Source organism: Rhea americana, unplaced genomic scaffold, assembly GCF_003343005.1.
Source record: "Rhea americana isolate MKP2758 unplaced genomic scaffold, rheAme1 scaffold_75, whole genome shotgun sequence".
NCBI lineage: Eukaryota > Metazoa > Chordata > Aves > Rheiformes > Rheidae > Rhea > Rhea americana.
This window is the reverse complement of record NW_028186923.1, coordinates 3,081,291-3,102,669: the sequence shown is the minus strand read 5'-3', so window position 1 is coordinate 3,102,669 and position 21,379 is coordinate 3,081,291. Positions and strand designations below refer to the sequence as shown.

The 21,379-nt window shown below is 39.8% G+C and overlaps 1 protein-coding gene across 3 annotated transcripts in view; it reads right to left on the bottom strand.

Annotated features, from left to right (window-relative positions):
* Nucleotides 1-14,810, bottom strand: part of ST8SIA5 (ST8 alpha-N-acetyl-neuraminide alpha-2,8-sialyltransferase 5) — a 74,521-nt gene extending 59,711 nt beyond the window's left edge. For 2 of the 3 annotated variants that reach the window (XM_085322158.1, XM_085322160.1), the window contains exon 1: nucleotides 11,196-11,370. The gene's annotated coding sequence lies outside the window, so the exon portion shown is untranslated. Of the gene's footprint in view, nucleotides 1-11,195; nucleotides 11,371-14,660 lie in introns of those variants that run through there. The other variant, XM_085322159.1, reaches the window with a different exon arrangement.
* Between the last annotated feature and the right edge of the window lie 6,569 nt (nucleotides 14,811-21,379).

Genomic DNA, 21,379 nt, shown 5'->3' with positions numbered 1-21,379 from the left:
TATTCTGTAATCATCCATTAGGAGGGTAGGAGATAGGAATAGGTTACGTGACCTGAAGCATTTATTCAACATCCTCATATTTTCATGCCCTTCGCAGAGATACCCAACCTCCAGGTTCACACAGAGTGATAGTAGGGACTGGCAACAAGAATATAAAATGAAAAAACTCCCATGTTTGCATAATTTGGCCCCTGGACCTTCAATCTGAGGGTGAAAGCAGGGAAGCTAAGAACTGTTAAGAGAATCTGAGAATCTGCCCTGGGTTTTTAGATTATATTTCACCCTTTGGTCATCACATTCTGCTGCAAATTAAATACTACCCTGCTRTGTCAGTAACAAATACAACCTAAGGGGGCTATAGCTTCTGGTATGTTGCTTTATTTGCTACGTACACTTCRGGCAAAGGAATTAAAATGCCTAAAAATGAAACCTTCACTTGCTTCCCATTTGAAAGCTAGCACAGAACTCCTTGAACAACAAGCAGCTAATGACTGGGCAGATGCCAGATTTCACTGAATTGTGCCAGGGATGTATTTGGCCGAGTATTTTTCATTTGTACATCCCCCATGAAGTTGAATCATTGGGCAGATTCTGCGTTACCACTTAATCAGAATCTAAGTCAATATTCACTTAAATCAATGGGAGTCAGTCTTGATTTTCAAGGGAGGAARCAGAATCTAGATCATTGCATTATATCAATCCTTTTTTTTTTTCTCTCTCTCTCTCTCGCAGCAAAATTTAACCTGCAATGTGGYTTTAACCTACTTCCATTACCATCAGTGCTACAGAGACAGGCACGTAGACCCTTAATCCTGCAACCAGTCAAGCACTCACAAGCTCTTTTGAAGCTGCAGAGAAAGCTCGGAGCAGGCCTGGGAAGCATCCAATATCTTATTGGACTGATATACAGAGCAGTTATTTCAAGCATTTTTTTCTGTTTGTTACAATGTCTGATAAAAAAGCATTAACTAATTATTTTAATTGCACTTTTTGTAGTATTTCTCATGGGACCTGGGTTGCAGCTGCCTCAGCTTGATCCCATCTGGCTGGGGGATGGGAAGCTATTATAAAATGTATTTTCCCCAAAGCAAATAGGACTTTCTGCTGCAGCTGTCTCTACSGAGGTGGGGGAGCTATTGGAAACAGGTGTATTACACATAAATCGTCCCTTGTTTGAAACGATCTGATGGACTCCAGCAGGAAAATTTCAATCAATTCCACAGGAGCAAAATAAGCCTAATCCCCCCTTCTTTTTCTGGGAACAAATAYACCAATTACTTTTAGCATACATAAAGATCTTGGAGGGGAGGGAGGAAGTATGTCTTGAAAAGGTATTTGTGGTTTTCCAACAAGAATTTTATTAGTTATCAAAACTAACATTTTGCAACTTTTTGGAGCAGTTGTCATCTTGCARGCAACAAATTATCTGCAACGTGATTAAGATCACTTATGGAAAAATATGCTGTTAGGAATGGTGGGGAGGAAAACACCCCCATACGAACCTGATTAATCAGGCATAATTGGCAGCAAGCATAGAACAGAGATTTTTTCTTTAGATAAGCAGCAGATATGTTTTTKAGCAAATGAGGTTTTGCTTGACTCCAAGTGGCATTATCATGTTTTCTCTGCTCCCATCTTTATTTCAGACATTGTCAACCCCACTTCTCCTGCTTTATTTTGCTTGCTTGGGCTCCAGTCCTTTACAGATGCTTGGTGACAAGTAAGGAGGAAGCTAATTGGGACCTTCATTAGTCCCACCCAGGCTAGTGCTGTTAAAAAGCTGTATGTCTCCATGAAAATCCTGCTTGTGTGAAAGGTGAGCTATGCTCCAGATCAYGTGGCTATAGTTTTTATCAGAGGGACGGCCTGAATTGCCACTACATCAATATGAAGGGCACCAAGCTGTGCATAAGGCACATGAGCTCATGAGCTAGCCAGACCCTGCTCTCCAGAGCACCCCAATAATCTCTTGAATGTGCTGCTGGGAGCTGCTTTTTTCCCAACCCTTTTGGGGTGTGCTGGAGGCTCAGATTTTCCCCTTCACACTTAGGAATCTATAGTCAAAGGTGGATATTGCTCCTTCTCCGTGTTTGAATTTGGGGAGTTAACTTTTTTCCCCTGTGCTATTTTAACTTTGTTTATGAACATACAACAGACATGCCCAGAGCCCAGAAAAGGAGCTGTGGGAAATATTTTCTCTTTTTTTCACTAAACAAGTTCTGACAGGTTGACCATTCAATGCACAATAGCTCCCTTCCCCTCTCAGACCTTTGGCTCTCAGCTTGAGGAGGCTGTCAAAGGCCTTTTCTCCTCACCTCACATTTTCTGTGTCTGCAGCCTGGTCTCTGCACGATGTTGCTGTTTGCACGCTACCCCAGGGGGACACAGCATCCCCTGACTTTGGAAGAACCTAAGATATGTCTTTTGAGGTATAGAAATATTTTATGACTCTCTCACAACTGCACAGTCCCTTTGTGAAGGTACAGTATCTGGTCTAACAGGCCCTATTCTCCTCTCCCCCCTCTAAAACACCATCTTCTTAAACATTTCCAACTGGCTGTTCCAGGCTATAGATTATTTTATGAAAATGCTCATGGTTACCCAGAAGAGAACGGTTTTATTGGCCCAAGGTTGCATGAGGCTGTAATATCACAAGCACTTTAACTTGGCCTAATTGGTGTTACCATAGAAAAAAACAAACCTGTCCTGCTCCTGCTCTCAGCTACCCGTTTGGTGTTGCACTGCCCCTTCTCTTGTATGAACATCAGTGTTTGTGTGGACGCATGGTGACTATCAGGGAGGTAATCCAGATTAGAATGAACTCAGTGCAGGGGATGGAGGTAGTTTTCATGTGGATCAGCTTCCTAGTCMAGATTCATTGCATAACCACACAAATTTCCAGAAAATAAGACAGGGAATGCTACAAGGGRGCCATGGCAGAGGTGGGAGGTGAAGGGGTGAGGACTGACTCTTTTGGCAGCAGTGCTGGCTTCYGTGAGCTAAAATTGCATGTGAAATGATAGCCAGAAAAAGTGACTTGTGACAATGCCACACAAACCCTGCTGAAATCTTTGGACAATATTTTATCATGTCTGTCTCTGTTTTCACACAGCTCAGGCTGGTTTTCCAGCAGAACCAGTCTGTTCAGCTAGGTGGGAGGATAAAGACATGTCACAGAGTGGTGAGGACAAAAAGCCTGCGAGCCCATGTAAAGACGTCTGGTTTTAACCGCAGGAGAGCTACTGCCTCACTGTGTAAGCTTGGGTCAGGTGCTTGACCTCAATTTGCCTCAGCTAAAAAGCTGGTAGGGAAGGAAGCGAGGGTGCACACGGCTGACTGTGATATTGTGTCTGAGCTAGCGTTCACTGGATGTCCTGCAGCTGCTGATGGGCAATTATGTACAAAATAACAACAGTGACGTTAGAAAGCTCCAGGCACCTTCATCAGATTTTGCTGGCCATTAATCCAACAGAAGGCTGCTAATGGCATCTGATTACTTTCTTTGTGCTACTGCCATTTAAGGTCATTTTGAAGGACACTAACTCTTCGGTAGTTTACTGTGCAAGATTCAGGCAAAATAGCAACCATGTGTTTCAGAGAATGGGTTCTTAAAGGACACTAAACTAATGAGATATGAATTTTATTTTTTGTTAAATGTGGAGTTGATATGGCCATGAATTAAAAAAGAATAAATGATTTAAAGGTGAGGATCTTTGCTGATAAATGAAACACCATCTAGTGAGAGCAGAAGAGTTCAGCCCTGCTAAGGGCACGTAAATCAGAAAAAGCAAGAAAAACTATTGATTCTGGATCCACTCACTGCAAAGCTCAGCTGTACTGCAGCTCTCTCGTGTCCACGTAGCATCATTGCCCATGGACAACCACCATCCACCGGGGTGTTTACAACAAGTCTTTCTGTGGAGCAGAGATTTTTTGTGGGGGTCACAGAGGGATGTACTAGCACAGGAGAAAGGGCAGCCAACAGTGAGCTTCACATCTTCTATGCAGAGAGACCAGAACTGCCAGCTCCAGGTGGGAAAACTTTCAATGGCAGGAGTCAGTAGCAAGCAAGAGTACAGAGTGCTTTCAGTACAGCCGTTGGGTGAAGTCTTTTATCCATGTGGCCAAACTGCACAATGTCTATGAGCTTACTTTTCCTGTAGCTACCATTTTGAGTCATTCTAGTGATGTTGTAGCCAACGTTGGCCACAGCACATTATTATGATGTTTCACTTCCCAGGAAAGATACCAAACACTTCATTCATTGATTGACTTGAAAAGATCTCATGGAACAAGCTAGGACCACTGACTTTGAGTATTGCTCAAGTGCTGCCCTAACGTCTGAGGATAACAGCTTTTCTCCAAGATGAGGAGCAGAGCATCAGCTGTCATATGTGGGAGAAAAGAAAAAAAAATAGCCAGGCTAGAGAAAGAAAAGACAGGAAGGACTCTGCCTGTCTTGACATTATGGCATCTCCTCACAGAAACATGGAGTTAGAGCTGATTCAGAATGGATGCTGAGCATCAAGGTGTCGGTTATTTTGCAAAGATCTGTAGCTTCTCAGTGCTAATGATAGTGATAATGAAACTGTTGCTCAGCACACATTCCACAGCCTGCCTTCCTGCTACTCCCCAGGAGGGCTTAAACTAGAAGCCCAGACTGATCGCCACACGCCCTGCATGAAGGAAACTCCAAAACTTCTGACTTGGAGGTCAGAAGCAACAGCTAAAGGGGGTGAGACAGTCAGATGGCAAAATCATCCTATGCCATGTTCAGATATGGGACTGGCCTAGGAACAATGATTCAGCTCTGTCCAGATCTCTCAAAAATGCRTTAGAAAACACATCAAAACACTTAAAAAAATGATGCTTTTAGTGAATCTCTAGTGAGAGAGGTGCTCTTAGTGAAACTCTAGTGAATGTCCAGAGGGAAAAGTAACCAGTTTATAGCAAATGAATCTCAGAATCTAAGTGAAAGACAAATTTTGATAAGGCCTGCAGTCAAAGGAGGATCCAAGTTACCTACTGAATCCTACTTTCAAAGGTAAATTGTATGGCAGTTGGGAGCAAAAATTAATTGGAATAAAAAGGAGTAAACCAGTCATTTCAACCTACGCTGTATGCATTCCTGATTAACCCATATGATTAACGATAGCTGATGGTTTTAGAACAGTAGGTCTGAGGATTAAAGTATTATGTAGGCTGAAAACACCACATGTCACATCCCTAGATCACTTTGCTTTGTAACATTTAATTCTCTGCATACTCTTAGGATCAATTCTTAGGTCCTTATTCACTAATAGGAACCTCCATGTCAGATCTACTTAATGGTTAGGGTTATTCACTCACTCTCGGWGTATTTAGTAAGAAATTCTGCCTACAACTCTGCTTTCTCATATTTTCTCACATATAATCTTAAAATGCTACCTTAATGGTTTCCCTGGGAACCATTTTGGGAAATGTCCCAAATGCAGAATAATGGGAACTACAAGCCTCTGTTTTTTCTTCAGACAGATAATTCTTAGCACAAAATGTCCATTCACTCAAATATTATCTTAATTGTAAATGATACACCAGAGTGTATCAGATAGCCTTCCTCCAAAAATTTGCATAAAAACATGTCCAGCTCTTAAAGTTCATGGTCCAGTTGCACTCCTCCTACATGCCCAGCTTCCAGAGTGCAGGCACTACTCTGCTTTATCTGTGGGACTTTGTTCTGTTTACCACAAACAACAGAAAATAAACTTTTGGGTTTCACATATACAGAAAAACACCTCACATTGTATTAATAATGGCAGATGTAAAATCTAATTAATGTTCAGTTCTCACAGCATTACTTTTATATATACCTAATTAATGATAGTTATTGTGCTATTTCTGAATGGAAATTAAAAAAATAATAATAATTYCTGTGGAGGAAGCATGCACTCACTCTTGCTATGCATGTGCTCAGGACAAAATGTGCTTAAACGATTAGCATAGACTTGATATCTAGCTTCTTTACAACTAAAACTAAGTGAGATTAATCCTAGTCTTAAGACTTGATTCAAAGATCACCAAAGACAATGTAGAAACTCCTAATAACATGCCATCAGATGACTGAGAAGTGAATAAGGCATCATTCATTTCTTTTTTAGACATCTGTAGCTACTTTGACTATAGTTACTCTATACCAAAATGGGGTACCTTAAATATACAAAATGATGCAAGAAAGAAGGTATTTGCCTAGAAAATATATTGCAGCCACCCGTGTCGCTATTTGCCAGCGTTCACCTCAGCCTTGCTCTACCTTTGTAGCTTGGCACCTAGGCTGGGCTCAGTCCTCCGGTAAGCGAACTCCCACGCCCCTGAACTCCGTGCTGGCTGGATGCCTACAGCACTGACTAATCTGTGGAAAGCTTTGTCCCCAAGCCACAGGCAGGTTAAGGAAACCAGAGATGAGATGGCTTGCTCTGGAAGTTGCGGAGTCAAGACCACAATACGTAACACAGATTAAACCAAATGCACAGAAGAAACTGGTACCTATCCAAGCTGTCTTCCTGCCTTCTTATTATATCTCCATTTTCCCTTCATTCCTCTTCTAAAAAGCATTCTGGTTATTATTGGTAGGCAGAGAAACCAAAAAACTAGGATCTTTTCATCTAAATATCAATATTTAAAATTCTGTCATCACTCAGCAAAGCCTGAAAGAAAGGAGAGGTATCAAGCTGAAGCTTTATGGAATGAATAGCAGGTAACATATCTACTCAGCTGAAAACTATGAGATTCTTTGTCTAACCTGAGATTGAAACTCTAATTCGTAGAGTCAAAGACTTATAGAATCATAGATTACTTTAGGATGAAAGGAAGCTGTGGAGGTCCTCCAACCCAACCTGTCACCCAAAGCAAGGGCTGCTCTGAAATTAAATCAGAGCTTATCCAGTGAAGTTTTGAGTACTTCCAAGGATGAAGATTCCAGAGTCTCTCTTAGCAGCCTATTCCAGTGTTTGAATGAAATCTACTTAATAAAATTGCATTGAAATTCTACAAAACTCTAATAATTTGCCTCAAGATAGATTTTCTTTCCTCTCTATCTAGCTGTGTAGTAATCCCAGAAACTAATCAACTGTGAAAAATATCATTAAAAAATAATTTTTAAGTGCCTCAAAAAATCGAATGATTCTAGAGCTCTAGAAACAGAAGTGATTTGCCTGCAACCCAAATTCAAAACTTTGTTTCTGTCCGTATTATGAAAAGCACTGCTGCTCATTCATTTACTTAACTAATAATACCTCCCATTGTGTTCTAAGCCTTAGGGATGTCAAAACCTTAGATAGAGAGCAGGTAGGAACCATGCTAGCTTTGATGGGCCCAAAATTTTTTCCAAGAAGAAAATTCCTGGTTTGCAGGTGATTTTAAAATCAACATTGGACACTAAAAGCTGCAGGTCACTGCCACACATAATGTAGCAATACTTGGGGAGTCTCATCATAAAGAATACGGACTTCTTGCAGAAAAAAAAATCCACTAAAGAGTGAAGGGGATAGATCCTTTGAATAATTTGAACCTGCTCTTTGAAATTGCTATTTTTATTATTAGCCGGGAAACTGGAATGTATATCAATTTCTGCTGCAGGCCTAGCAGATCCTGCACATGCTAAAAAATTCTGCTGGCTCTGATCAAATTTCCAAGTATCTGATACTCTTGAACTGGAGGAGCTTTCTTTATGTCATTTCTAACTATGCATAAACAACCACATAGACTAAAATTGAATAATGTTTGATTTGTTTTTTCTGAACAGACTGTTGTGCTCTAGAAATCTCATACACTTTATGGCACAAGAAAAGAATTGATAGATATAAGCCTCTTAGTTGGACTCTGGAAACTATAYTTGAATTGAAATATTAAAAGTAATGGAAACTTAAAATTAGCTATAAAATAAGTAAGATTGAAATTAAGAAACTGCTTTAAAAGAGAAGGAACCAGTTAATAGTTTAGTAATTACAAAATACTGAAATGCTCCTTAGTGGGTCTACATTCTCTCTGGAGAGATCCACGTGAGATTTTTAGTAAGCTGTTTTTCTTGTATAAATTAAAGACAATTTTCCTAACAGAGACTTAAATGATAGCTATAATCAATAGCTGTGAATACTTTACAACAATCCTTTCACATCTAAATGTCCAAACTGTAAGAAAGAAGTCCTGAGACTTTTGTAAGGCAAATATATCCTAATTCTTTGAGAAATCATTGGAAGCTTGATAAATGTACACTAAGGCTTATAAGTGATGATGATGAGCAAATGCAATAAAATGTTATTTTCCTGGTCTTTGACTCTCTGTCCCATTAGAACAATGCACCTGGCCTGCAACATCTCCTGTCATCCTCTTTCCTAAATCTGTCTCACGTGGGTCATTTGACCATGGTACCCATATGTGAGCTTCCCAGACGCACAAGCTGTCGTATGACATATGAGTTGCACAACACGGAAGATGCTTGCTCACACAGCAGGAATTGCAGCATTAAGCCCTCTAACAGATCATTTGGCTTATTACCAGAAGATGAGGTATTTGTTTTCAGTGGTACAAGTTCTTGGTTTCAGTAGCGCTTGGACAGCCACTTATATGTGATTTCATACTCAGTTCATGCTTAGACGATTTGCTGCATCTAAGCCAGACTGATGAACTACTGATTACATCTCTATTCTGTGACTTACAGTGACCTAATATACTCCCAGAGTCCCTATTTGAAAAACATTTCATAAATAATAGTTGTCCTGAAAAGGAGCCAGCAGTAAAATTAGTAAGCTGACATTCCCTAATCTTAATAAAAATGGGTTATTCTAATTAAACTGAATTCCAGTACTGTCTCTCACACTGATCCAACTGGCAAAGCTAGATGGTTAGTCTTTAGCTCTAAAAGCTATCTGGCAACTTTGCAATTAGTTAAGGTTGTCCCTTCCTTTATGCATAGCTCCGTGAGTATCATCTACAGTAAACATGCCTATAGGTCAGAAAATTAACAGCTGAACTATTTAATGAGATAGGCTGTCAGATCCTTTTCCATGTTCCAAGTTTTCTTTCCTGTGTGAATCCTAAGACTCAGAGACTCCTAGCTGCATCTACTGCATCACATTCAGTCAAGTGGGTGACAGATCTGCAAATATCACATAGTCTTTTACTGAATCTTTCCTGGATTTTGGGTAGCTTAGTATTCTCATTGTGCTTCTATATCCTGTGAGACAAGATGCTACATATATGGAAATGCCGACTCCTCACATCTTCTCACTTCCTCTCAAAGGAAAACTTTCCACCAAAGGGAAAACTGTTTTTCAGTACTTCAGACACACTAGTGTCTAACACTGGACGTCTGAAAATAAGTTAATATTAGAGTACACAGAATAACAACCAAAAATAAAATCACTTATGCTTTCTTTCTATAAGGAATTAGATCTAGAGGAAACACTGATTATCAAAAATAGCTGCAGTCTTTATGCACTAATTCATCTGCTTTAGAAATTTCCTTAGAAGTATTCTAGAAACAGGTAGATGTTTATTACTACTCATAACACTTCTATGCACTGATCTGAAACCAAGTGTATTTTGGCCCTGCCCATTCCAAAATTTGGATCATCTTTGAGCACARATCAAACCGTCAAGTTCCTGTTAATTTAAAATATTACACCTACTCATTCTGATCAAGTATCTCATTCTTATATCAGTGAAGAAATCTAGTCTGGTTTTCAAGAAGGTGGTTATATATATTAATGGATTGGCCTTTAGTTTGCGATTAGCACCTCTCCCCAGAGACAGAGTGCAAAACAGTGCTGAGCACAACACTGATGGGTGGCTGGAGAGCCATTCAGTTCCTCAAAGCAAGGCTGCAGTAGGACATGGGTGATGCACCATTCTCTATAGAGCTATGAACTGCCACTGCTGGAGCCCRTGCTTGTGGCTTCTGCACTCTTGCAGTTAGACCTAAGTACTTTTTATGGCACACAAGTGTAAAATGGAACAAGCTGCTTTTTCTCTTTAAGAGTTTATCTGGCAAATTTGGGGTCTTTTGTAGAAAACCTGAAATTTAACTTGTTCTCTTTTCTGTGATGTTGCAGCACTCATAAAAACCTGGCATGTAATTAGAGCATGTGATGCCAAAGAGGTGCAATGCTCCTAGCAATCTCCCTTGGATATGAGAAAGATTCATTATTGCAATCTCTCAACAAAGTGGTGGATAATTCTAGATCAGAGATTTACATGGAAACAGGAAATAAGATCTTAAACCTCCCTSTTCAAGGGCAGAGTGAGTGACAGATTTGTAGGGTCAGATGCTAAGATCTGCGTTCCTCTCTCCTCTCATTCTCATCCGGACACTGGATGATTTGCACTGCCATTTAATTTAGTTTAATGGGGTCCCACATGACCTGCAGCCTCAGCAAATGCCCTGATCACTCATCCCTAAAACTCATGCTTATGCTCAAAGGAGTATTCATTTGAATAACTTGGCATCCGCACAATGTCCAAATAGTATTTAGATAGCACCGAAAAAAATCACCYTGCAATCCCAGAGAAGTCAAGTGCAGGCAAGTCTGTTTCAGAATCAGATTTGATAGGACTAAATTTGACTTCTCATTTGTTTACACTTCATTACACAGCCATTTTACATGATCATCCCTCTTTATTTCCTATTTCGGTAATTCTACATCATTCTCTTACACATTAAACTATTATTAGTTAGCTAAATATGCTAAGATTTTTGGCTACTACGTTCAGTGCAAGTATTAACAACTTATCAACACACCTAAAGGAAACAATCTAAAGCATACAYGAAGTTCAGCAGCTAATTCCAAGTGATTTTTTGCTTGTGATCCTCCCCCCCCCATAACATGCACGCATCTTACAGATGTGTCATGGCTTTCTCTGAACTCTTTCTTGTTTTCATGCACAAAATGTATTTTACTTTAAAAATCACAAATTGAGAACTAATTCTTTCGAGTTTGGAGTTGATTCACGTTTTTTGACAAAGCCGTTAGATTAATGCAGATCATCACCGAGCCAGCTTTCTTGTAAAGCTTTGCACAAATGGATCAGAAGCGTGCTACAGAGAGCACAGCGCATACCAGCTGCAAGAAATCCAGCCAGAGCAAGAGAGCAAGAGCAACCAGATGCTTTCCAATCAAACTGCAAAAATGCCCCTTATTTTACTGTGATTACTTATTTACCTTTTACAAGTGCTGTGGCTGCACTCCTACTTTGCCAGATTCCCCCTCTCTCTCTGTTTCTCCTCTACAGCCTTTCATGGACTCCTGCTTCTTTGGCTCTTTGAATCGCTGGCTGCCTCCCCCTTTCACCTCCCCTAAGCGTCAAGCCAGATCCAGCCTTCACCTCTGCATCACAGACAGCTTCCACCAATGCTAGATTTCAGTCTCCTCCTGATGTCAAATTTCAGCCCAGCCCACGAAACCCACCCCCTGCCTTGGCTATTGCATCACGAGCTGGAAAATCCTCCTGTGCTTAAGTAAAGTACTTAACAAGAGATGTTTGCAGGGAAGAAGCAGTGCAGGGGTCTCCCGGAAGGAGAGCTTCACCTCTGACTTTAAAAGACACAAAGTAGATCTCTGCTTCCCCTCGCCTGCTGGGACTTCCCTTTCATTCCGGTTGCCTTTTTATTCACTTTCTAACCTAGTTCTCTAGTAGCTTTTCTTCTATGTGACAAAAACAGCTGTTTGTGTTGGTGGAAGCCTCTTTCTTAAGCTAAATCTTTGCCTTTGCTGAAAACAGCTCTCTCAGTTGCTCCAGGAATCCCCTGTAATCAACAAAACGTCTCTTGTCTCCATTTCTAATATCAAGCCTTATTTTCATATCTTAAGGCTTTTAATTCATCTTTGATAGATTTTTCTAAAAATGCAAACAAAGTTCTAAATCAATTCAACCTTTTATAGGTATGAATGCTGAAAGGCAAAAAAAGGAGATTTTTCCTGCATAATTTTGGGTTAAACCCTGAATCTACACGTTGATCCTGCAATCTCTGCCTCATGAGTAACTTAACTCAGACACTGACTTGTTTGGGGCCATTCACATGAGAACAACAACATTTTATCCTAAAAAAATAGATAAAAATTTTGCAAAAAAGCAGGCTATTAGATTAATAGTTAATCAAGGCTAGGACTGCCTGTTCCTGTTTGTTTAAAACAGAGTACAAAGCGGTTTTCTGCTCCTGCTAAGCCTCCAGGTAGATCTGTAATATGACTGAACAATAACAACAGATTGCTGATGACACTGGAGCAATGTCCCTGCCTTATCAACTCTCCATCACATTTTACACCTCAAATGAGCTTTGAAGTTTTAAAGCTGGATAAAGCCTTGAAATATGCAAACTTGGTTAGGAAACACTCATACACATAAGAGCCAAGAAGTTAAATTGCAGGACTCTACTTTTTCTGGTAAATTTTGCAATCTCTGTAATTCTGTCATAACTCATCTATCAATTTATTTTACATTCTCACTTGGAAAGTGTCTTTCCCAAGCTCTGGGCAACTCATTCTGAATTATGGGGGAAAACTGAAGAGGAGTAAAAATGATACATCTGACTCTCTGCCACCTAAACCGCAGTATACACTTGATTGAGTACAGCCAGTRGTTGTGAGAAATTCAGTTTCCTCTGCCCCACAATAAACCCACCTTTGAGCCCTACACCTAAGCAGCATGTTTCTCATTAAGTAAGAGCTGGGTTTTTTGTGAGAATTCTGCAGGTTTGCCATGTATACTTCTCCCTCTACTTTTACTCCTTGCTGGGCCTAGACTTACTAGAAACATGGCTTCATCCTTTAATTCCCCCCCCCCCCACATCAGTTAACAGTGGGCCAGTAGAAGGTAGAGAGAAGGGATTATAAATTCCTTACAGTGATAGCTCTCAATTTTCCAGAAATTTGTTTCTTCTTATACAAAAGATAGTAAAAAGGACAGGGAGAAGACTGTTTTCATTGGATGTGAAAAATGCTGTAAAGGTGTATGCACAAGGTACTAAAGAGATCTGACCCTTAAGCACATGGAGAAGATGAGGTCCTACTACTTCCTAGGTATACTATTATCAGCACAGTGGTGCCCACCATCACTGTCAGAAACCCTTAATACTTTCTCTTTCCTCTGACCACACAGAAAATCATTAAAATACACAACAAAACAGAATTATAAATTCAGCAGCTGTAGCATACTAATAGAGCACACACAATTGATGGGAAAGCAAGATAGCCGTTTTGCTATTAATATCACAAATGACATTCCCATAAATGTGGSCAGCTGTGCCTTCTTCAGCATTTGTGAATCTTAGAGAAAGCATTTTGTCTAGAACAAGAATATAACAGTGATGATGATGCCCAGTTCATTCAACCAGTATATACAAGTATCAATAACAGTATGGGACCAGGGTGAACAAATGATCTGACAAATCCTGTGCAAGCCACATCCAAGTCACACCAAGTGATGCTCACGAGTCACTGCCTGGAAGCTCAACTCAGACTCCACTTTATGACAGAGTCTGCAATATTTTGTTTTGCATCTACATTGCATGAGTTTGAGCTAGTTCGCATTAGTTTGACTTTTCAGCTTCTGGGAACAAGCAAAGAGGAGATAAGAAGGTAAGGTAAAGAAGAAGAGACAGAGGTACAGTTAGTTCTAGAAATGTAGTGAACAACTCTGTATTTCAGTTCTTCTACTTAAAGCCATAGTACAAACACACTGCAAAGCAAGCAGATTACAGCCTTGCCCAAGTATACGTCCACAACTTCCTTTCAGCCACGTTGGCAAGCTTAGCTTCAGATTGTGTACATGGGTTAACCATTTGGACACCAAAATACAGAAAGCCTGCAGCTTAGGAAGACCCTCAGTACATTCCTCGTTGAGGAATGCCCTCAGTAGCATGTATACAGAGAACCTTGTATGGATTAATTTTGCTCTAAGGGATTTTGTGCAGATAGAAATCATAGAGGTAAAAGCCTAACAGGATTTTTAAAGAGGATTGGACAATGCAAATACCTCAGTTACATTAGGGATAATAGCTCTAGAGATAATCATGATATGTTTTAGAAGACACAAAATCCCCTCCAGCTTCGGAATTGAAGTCAGCCATTACATTGCTTATGGTTACAAACTTCCTAGGATGGGCTTGTTATTTCAAAACCATTCAGTGATAAAATTTCAACAGAATCACGCCCTGTAGAGTGTACTGGGAAAGTTAAACAAAAAATAATAAACTCTGAAATATAACACTTTCCATGCAGTCTCCTCCAAGGCTATGAAGAAAGCCCTGACACCAAACCAAAAGCATCTCAGCATTACTTCAAAGGCACAACAAACAGCTGAAGCCCACTGCTGATTTTCTTTGGAGTAGCTACTGCTTCAAGGTGGGGAGAGATTCTTTTTCCTGGAATTCCTGCATCCTAAAATCTCTGGTATGGTCATTGAATCCAAGCCTCTATAACCTCTTCTACATAGAGAGGTTTTTCAGGCAATTTGGAAAGATTTTCATAACTCTTCTCTGTTTCTTCTGGGGTTCTCTCTGAGTTTGGACTGACCTGATAGGTAGTTATGATGATGATGAAGCACTCTATTCCTAGGTTCAAATGGAATAGTTGCATACATATTAAAACTATCACATTTGCCAAAGAAGACAAGAAGAGGAAATTCACAGTCAGAGCTGGAATATTATTGCATTGTATGCTTCTCAGCAGCCAAGCATGACAAGGTCCCTCCACAATTCTTGCCTTATTATATCCTGTTGTATTTCAGCCTGGAAAGACATACGGCACTGATTTCTCCTCAGTTCCTAACGGAGAAGTTGCTCCTTTTCCTTTTTTGTTTTTTCTTTTTTTAAATGTAATGTCTATGTCTAAAAGGATTTTGTTATGAAACACACTCAGGCCAAGGATAAGAAAAGTGCCTGCTCTTACTAATGAAAAAAAACAAGTCCATAGGCCTGCTGGCATTACAACTAAATACAAACTTAAAAGAATGGGTTGGATTCTACTCATACATAACTGACAAAATTGTCTGCTCTGCTATGATTGTGGAAATCTGATGGTTCGGTATGGGACACTAGAGTACAAATTTTATTTTTCAGATCTCATGGAGCACTAGGGCAGAGGAAGGCTATAAACATCATCCTTCTGTTTATAAAATGAAAAATATGGTTTGTAAACAACTGGCCATGAACAATTGTTCAGCATCACAACAAATGCCTTTCCCCCCCCTTGTCTTTTTTTAATGCTATTTTTTACTGTGATCACACTCATCATTTTAATAAACTGGTTATGACTGCTGCTAGGTGCAGCAAGAAAAAGTTATGTGAGATGACGGGGCTCATTGGAAGAATGAGAGACTAGATAGAGAGCCTTCATAAGTATCCAGTCTGCACCCAGATACACAGAGATATTTAACTGGTGTTATTAAAGCTGTAATGTTTTTAACTTCCCCACAGTAGCTCTAAGAGATTTATCTTGGACTACTTCTTCTAAAATAGAATTATATTGAGCCACCTTTTCCAGAAGTGCTAAAATTYATTGTTACCTGTGTCACCACATTTGTGATGTGAGAGGAAGATGGTAAAGCTCTGGATTTGCTTCATCAGCTTGGATTAACATGATCATTCTGGAAGTTTGTTCAACAGCCAAACCCCTCTTCAGTGAGAGTGCCCTTCCTCTAATCTTCTCATACTGTTTTTTAGTTCTGTGATATCCATTGACTTAAGAGGCACATCTACCTTGGCAGTTTGTAGCTGGAGCTTAAATTTTAATGCCCCAACGAGCTGACCCAGCTGGGCTTTCAAGTGTCAAGTCCTCGATCACAGACTTGAAAGTACTCACAGTGGCTTTACCAACAAAGAAGGCAGGCAGTTTTATCTGGCACAAGCTGGGAGGCTTCAGTCTTCTGTTCTCTTGAGTTATAAAGATCCAGAACGTCAAACTCTGTGTACCTGGGTTCACTGAGACTGCTCATTCCTGACTGAGCTTTCTTGAAACTATGTTTAATTCTGCATTAGTTTTGCTCAAGGTAGTCTTATTCCATTGTTATTTGGCCTATGCTATGGCCTTTCTTTCCAATCAATTTTAAAACATATCCTGCTCTCAGATCAACAGAAGTGRTCTCTTCAGTGGTATTTGGCAGTAGGTCCTCATTGTAGCAAAGTTACCAGAAATCTGAGTGGTGGAATTCATTGAAGTAAGTCCGCCTGCGTTCTTTCTGAAAACAAAGAAATATTTCATTCCTTGTTCTTCCCTTTACTTTTCATTCTATTCTGCAACTAGAATTGTATGAACACTAAAACTAAACTTTCTTGAATATTTGATAAAACATATCTACTTCTATAGCTGTATCATCATATTTAATTATATGATGACAGCATAATATAAGATTTAACTATATCAAGCGTTGTGATGATAAATTATTGCAAAGTAGGGAAGCATTACTACCTTCTTTCAAAAGCACAGACCTTGTGGCAAAGAGAGACTATGTAACTTTACAGGAAAGTCTTTCATTCATTTGACAAACCAAGTCAGGCACCTTATTTTATGAGACCAAGTTTCAACTCTAATGAACATGGTTCTGTTATGCTCCTGTCCATTTGGTTTGTGTAGTCAAGGATGTTTCACTAGCACAAATAATCACACAAGATCCATTTCAAATTTACACATAGCAGTGTTTGCAAAATGTTCATTTTTACAGCTTAGATTTTCAAAACACAGTCATTTTGAGTCAAATCGTTTCAAGCCAATGACAATAGCAATCTCACTGATTTAAGGAAAAATGAGTAAAGACAATGCAGAGGTAGTACTTTTGAAAATCGTACGTACTGCTTGTACATATTAGTACCAATGCTGAGTATTCTTGCAAACCATCCAGTCAAGGAGCAGAAACAGTATCATGTAGCATACTCCACTAGTCATTCAGTCACAACAAATCACAGCCTACCAAAAAGCTGAACTGTCTTCTTGAAGTGTCTGTCTCTCTTCATTGCTAACTAAGGCCTCCAACGTGGATTTCTTAGTTCAACGCCTAATGTTATCTGAGACGGGCTCAGACATTTCTGAGGTGCAGGCAAAGTTCAGCGGGGAAATCTGAAGAGATTGCTTGACTATAGCCAATGCATAGTGAAAAAAAAAATAGTGCAAGACACCAATCAGCATTCTGATTGACAGCTGTAAAGGAGTTGCATTCTGTTAAGTAAAACCCTGCAAGGAAAAAAAAAAGCTAGTTATACATTTAATATATAACTATATACCCTTTTATCTGAATTTCAAAAGGAAATTTTAAGTTTAGTGAGATAGTCAAGAGTTAAAAAACACAGGCTGCTTAAAATCAGAAGTTATGAAGTTTATAAAATCCATGGTAACAAATAAACCTTACAGTTTTAAGAGCAATTCTACCCTAGAAAATCCTTGAAATTCATAGGGATGACTCTTTATCCATCACCTTTCAAAGATTATTGTATTATACAGCTTCAATTTACAGCTAATAAGTTTTCATTTTTATAGTCCTGAAAATGAATAGAAATCTTAGGCTTTTTCTACTCTTCACAAGGTTTACTAGTATCAGTTACACACATTTTCTAAGAAATGCTGTATTGGTCAGGTAACTTTTTGCTGCCATAACTGCATCTGTCATATGTCTTTATTAAGATAGTAATAGTGTAAAACAGAAATTTCAAAGTAGTATTTTGARGCCATGGTAAATGGTCTGCTGCTAGCTTGATGAAAATTTTGGAGGATTGACCCCTGGTAGTGGTCCAAAAAGTACGTGAATCATCAGTTGTGAAGAAGAGCTGCTCCATCAGGAGCAAAACCTTTTGTTGTTACATGGCTTAGTAATAAAGTTGCATTTTTTTTTCCTCATGTATCATTAGCAGAGATCAGATCCAGTTGTCCATATAATACAGTTACTCTGGTGAAACATGCATAAATCTGCTGTCTTCWGTCCCCTCAGAAATGTTTATGGTAGATTTTGAGAGATTCAATTAATAAGTAACACATAACAGGTTACAGATCTATCTTGTTTAACTGTGGTGTCTTTATACTGCTAATAAGAATACAAAGAAGTAAATAGTTATCATAGTCAATGCATTTGAAGAATTTACAGAAATAACATTTTCAACTATTCAGGTTTCAAAGTTTAACTCTTCTTAAAGTAAGGTTAGCTGGAAAAATCTTATATACAAGCAGGGAAAGGCAGACTTGAGCTCTTCAGCTGCACTTGAAACTGTCAAGATCTGAAGCAACGCTGGCCTGGGAGCTATATAGTAATGATAATGGAGTGCTGCCCCAGAGTTAATACACTCCCTGATAAAAGACAGGCATATTATCAGTTCAAAACCAAACCAAATAGGCTATCTGTTTTTCAGGCCAGAGCTTGTTTGTGCTTGGGTGCTAACCTGGCTAGCCAGAAAAGAACATGCCTGTCTACACAAATCCGTGCACAAATAGGCTTTGGTAACATCCAGTCCCAAACTCAATTTCCCAAATAATTTTGTCATTTTTTTGTTTAATCTCCTAGGCGATGGGGCCATTCTGCTCAGCTACACCCATGGAAATCCCAAGTACTCCAGGCCCCATAGAACAGGCCAAACTTATTTGAATGGAATAAAAAGCAGAATCCAGACTAAAGTGCATCTGTCTCTAAACAAGGAAACTAAGGCATGTTTATGAAAAATAGTGGATCCAAAGCAAAATAGGGCAATTGAAAATGGGTTTAAAACCCTAAGAAATACAGAAAGCAGTCAACAGCCCCTCCTGCTCCATCACAGGTTCTCCTTCCGCACAGGTATTTACTAGCAAAGCAATCTTTTTCCTGTTCTACATACTAACAAATCTTTCTGAATAAGGATTCCAACTCTTCGCACCCTCAATTCCTATACAACAGTGAAGCGACACTGGGTACATTTTAGAACTACTTCTTTTCACCAGCCTCAACCATGCTTTTACACACTGCTCTTTCCACTGGTTCTCAAACATCCAAAATTTTCTATTCAACTGTTCACTTCTTTTACACTGCTGTAAACACAAAAGAATTAATGACATTTATGAAATCATTCCAGATTCCTCCTGGGATATAGCAGAACATAAGATAAAATTCAAGCCTGTGCGAAGGCATGTATGAAAATAATGTATCACTTCAACTTCACTTATGCCCTCAAAATGTATGCTGAACGGCTTGTAGCCCATGTGCTGAACTATTTATGTAGGCCTGATTTTTATTGCTCAAACATAGCTTAGTTGACTCTATTGACTGGGTTTACCRCAGTTAAAACCAGGAGGAATCCAGTACAGCATTCTCCATACCCACAGCTGAAGGTGACGCTGTGTAGGCAGAATGAGAATGCTAGCAGCTTCAGAAATATAAAAAAATGCTGTGCTAGTACTAAAAGGATAAGAAGGAAAAGAAATGATTAGCACCTGTAAGAAGATTTTTTTTGATAATGTACAGGCTAAAAGACGCTTTGTGTAAGAGTTGTCCTTGTAAATGGAGAAGGTGGTCTTGTAAAGAAATAAAAACCTTACCATAAAAAATAGTAACCCAGAAAACACTGCCGGATTTTTCAGGGATCCTATTCAACAGTTTTATAAGGTTTGTTTTCATGTACAGTTTGGCATAAATTGCAAAGCAGTAAAAGGCAGAGGAAAATAAAGCTAATTTCAATGATATTTATAGGATCATGGTGGAGCACCAGCTGTGCAAAACAGTCCTAAAATTGTGTGCAGACATGCACATAGGCACAAGGAAAAGCTGGTTTTGTAATTGGCCATCAGTTCCTAAGAAAAAGCTCTCAATTTTGACAAAGAACTCTGCACAGAGCTGAATTTCAATCTGCATAAGGAAGTCCATACGAATGCTGCCAAGTCTTCAGAGCAAAATAGAACAAAACTTAGTTTTGCCAACCAAAGGCCTTAATTACTCAAAATGATTACCAAAGCTAATGTCAAGGCAGCAAAGGCATTGGGCTTACAGCCCATTCAGCGTAAGGTGAACTTAGTAAGCATTTGTTCTGAGAAGGTCTAAAGATCTCAGATCTAATTCTTTATTATATTATTGCCTTGAGTAGAATGGTGCAAGTAAAACCTCTTTTTTGATTAAAGGAGTAACACTTCTGAAGCAGCATGTAATTCTGAACTCCTGCTGACCATTTATAACCATTAAAATTATTGTTTTAAAAAAACGTGCAGAGATTCCTAATCACATTCCCACTTTCGTGCCCTTCCTGAGTGCTCTCTGTTGCTATTTGGACATTTGAAATGTATTGGCTCTTATTAAAATTATCTAAATGAGTAAAATCCTGCAAGTCCTCCCTGCGCAAAAGTGCACTTAAAATCCACAAGACATCACTCTCCCATACCAAAGGCTGGAAGCTATTTCTCACGTGGACCACTCATTCCGTATGGCTGACAGTGCCATTACATCCACCGTGCTGTATGTATAACAATGTGGTTACATAATACTTTGATCTGACACTCTTTTCTGATCTTCAATTTTTAGGACGTATTCGTGTACAAATTTTCATTTAATTTGATCCCAGAAGTTGCTGCTTTCAGTTAAGACATTCACTCACTCTATGCTTGACAATTTAATTACCTAACATTTCTAAAAGACACTTTTGGATGGAAGTTTGTATTAAAAATGTGCTTTTATTACTTTAGTGTCTTCAATGACAGCAAGTTATTTTTAAAGGGCCACGATGTCATCTTCGTATTTTAACATGGAACTGATAAGTCATTTAACCTGTTTTTAAAAGTAACTAATCAGGGATTATGGCATCAAGTTTAACTATCCGTTCAAGGCAAGCAAGCAAGCCTACCCCTGTGGAACTAAACATTTTAGAGAGAAACCCTGCTGCTGTGGCGTTTGCCGTATCGCAGCCATGAAACACCAAAGTCGTGTTTGCATCTCCCCCTGCAGGCTGTGCAGCGGGAGAGGGCTCCATCCAGAAAGGTCCCCGAGAACTGAGAAGGCTCGGAAAAATACATGGAAAACACTGTATTTGGAGAATGTGTGTGTGTGGGGGGGTCTTTTCCCCGTCCCTACAGCACTTAGCACCCTGCAGTTCACAGCCAAGGCGCTGTCGCAGGAGAATTAACTACGGGCTGAGCCCGCGGACGCTACAAACCCCGATGGTGGCCGAGGACCCCAGCGCTCAGCTTGTCCCCGCCTGTCCGTGCCTGCCGGGGATTCCTTCCCCCCGCCGCTGCGGGCGCTGGCAGCCGCCGCCGCCGCCGCCGCCGCTCCTCTGGGGGCCGCGGCGACCGTTGGGGGCGCGAGCGGCCGTTGGGGCGCGCGAGCACCGCCCCCTGCACCATAGACGCTCGGCGGGCGGGCGGAAGGAAGGAAGGGGTTGGGGGATGCTCTAGCCCGGCAACAGCTGATC